Source organism: Schistocerca serialis, unplaced genomic scaffold, assembly GCF_023864345.2.
Source record: "Schistocerca serialis cubense isolate TAMUIC-IGC-003099 unplaced genomic scaffold, iqSchSeri2.2 HiC_scaffold_1163, whole genome shotgun sequence".
NCBI classification, from domain to species: Eukaryota; Metazoa; Arthropoda; class Insecta; order Orthoptera; family Acrididae; genus Schistocerca; species Schistocerca serialis.
In genome coordinates, this window is record NW_026047363.1 from 197,501 (window position 1) to 200,000 (window position 2,500).

Sequence of the window (2,500 nt, forward strand, 5' to 3'; positions counted from 1 at the left end):
CGCCCTAACCTAACCTATGTTGCGCCCTAACCTAACCTATGTTGCGCCCTAACCTAACCTATGTTGCGCCCTAACCTAACCTATGTTGCGCCCTAACCTAACCTATGTTGCGCCCTAACCTAACCTATGTTGCGCCCTAACCTAACCTATGTTGCGCCCTAACCTAACCTATGTTGCGCCCTAACCTAACCTATGTTGCGCCCTAACCTAACCTATGTTGCGCCCTAACCTAACCTATGTTGCGCCCTAACCTAACCTATGTTGCGCCCTAACCTAACCTATGTTGCGCCCTAACCTAACCTATGTTGCGCCCTAACCTAACCTATATTGTACCTTAACCTAACCTATGTTGCGCCCTAACCTAACCTATGTTGCGCCCTAACCTAACCTATGTTGCGCCCTAACCTAACCTATGTTGCGCCCTAACCTAACCTATGTTGCGCCCTAACCTAACCTATGTTGCGCCCTAACCTAACCTATGTTGCGCCCTAACCTAACCTATGTTGCGCCCTAACCTAACCTATGTTGCGCCCTAACCTAACCTATGTTGCGCCCTAACCTAACCTATGTTGCGCCTTAACCCAACACACGTTGGGCCTTAACCCAACACACGTTGGGCCTTAACCCAACACACGTTGGGCCTTAACCCAACACACGTTGGGCCTTAACCCAACACACGTTGGGCCTTAACCCAACACACGTTGGGCCTTAACCCAACACACGTTGGGCCTTAACCCAACACACGTTGGGCCTTAACCCAACACACGTTGGGCCTTAACCCAACACACGTTGGGCCTTAACCCAACACACGTTGGGCCTTAACCCAACACACGTTGGGCCTTAACCCAACACACGTTGGGCCTTAACCCAACACACGTTGGGCCTTAACCCAACACACGTTGGGCCTTAACCTGCTCTGTAATTGTCATACGACGCGTTAAATTAGTGTAGTGTTGCCTAACTGCAACCCCCGCAATATAGTTTGCCACTCGCACTGCCCGGTCCCCAGAGTATTGCTTCATGTTAAACACCTTGCAGCTATACACTGTAATGCGGATGGCAGCAGGACGTACATGCTCAATGCCCTTCGCAGTTGTTCATTGGCATTCGCATGGCGAAGCACAGCCTACGTTGTGGTACGGCTTGTGTCAACTGTCCGCTGATGTTGTACGTCCAAATCACACACTGTACTGCACATTGGTCCTCATGTACTGAATGATACATCGTGGTACATGTGTGACCGTACCACGACTGCGCCAACAACGGCGAACCATACGGTCCAAATATTGTGCACTCAGCTACGTGTCGTCTCCCTATAAGAGCTGGATTGCAGTATGGTATGCCGTGGATGGCGATCAGCATGAGCCGTCTGTTGATGTAGTGGCGCGTGTTGTCAGACGTAGTCGTCTCTTCTCACACACCGTGATAGCATGGTGCACTGCGTTCCACATCTGCGACATGCGACAGAGGCCGGTTGACAGTCGTTCGCGCAATGGACATCGCATACGTACGGGGGCCACCTTCCACGTGTTCGCGAAGCGTGCACATGTTGTTGCGTGTATGTGGGCAGACATAGTGTGTCGTGACACCTGACACAGGCATGCAACAATCGTTGAATTTGCAAATGGCGATGGACGTCTACGTTTGCTGGTGACGTTACGCAAATGAACAACTGGTAAACCGTTGTGGTGCGGTTGTTCTCGCTAGAGGTGAATCAGTGATGGCGACGATCGGTTGAGCTACCAACCGGTTGTTTCAGCGATACCCACCATGACCACGAACGTGAATGGCATGTGGGTGTGAAGCGATACGCGGCGGTGGCTGGGTGGGACCGTCCCCGGCCGGTGAGGGGGGGCCTCCCGGCGTGCTGGCCGCGCGGTGCGTGGGCGCACGCGCTACAGCCGGCTGGTGGGGGCGGCCAGTGGCAGGCGCGCCGGCCGACGGAGGCGGCAGGCGGCGCAGCTGCGCGCCGGCGCACCCTGCACGCGGCGCCGTGCGGCCAAAGTAGGTCCTCGCGGGCCCGGTGCGAAGCGCGGTGGACATCTGCAGTGTGCTGGTCCGATTGAGGACTGTGTGCGCTGAGGATGCGCCGCCGCCCGGCGCTCGGCGCCGCGACGCCGTCTGCTGCTCGGTCGCCTCTGCGGTTCTCGCAGGTGGTTTGTATCGCAGCTGTGCGGACGTGTTGGCGCGTGCGCTGTGCTGGGAGAGTTCGCTTCGGCACCCAAGTGGGGCTTTTGTCCTTCTGTGGCGCTGGCGTTGGAGCTGCCGGCCACCGTAGGTGGCGCGTGTTGTCTCCCGCCGGCAATGCCACGACAGCACGCTCCCGGGCCTCTGTCGGCAGCGGCAAGCTCAGTTGGGAGCACGGGTGGTCGCACCTAAAGCGTCTACTCGCCAAACTCCGGGCGATTGCGCCTCTCTCGAACCCGACCAAGTACTTAGGACGGCGCTGCGCGCCGCCGGGACCTGAGAGGGTTTCGAGGTGTATTGTGCAGGGGAGCTC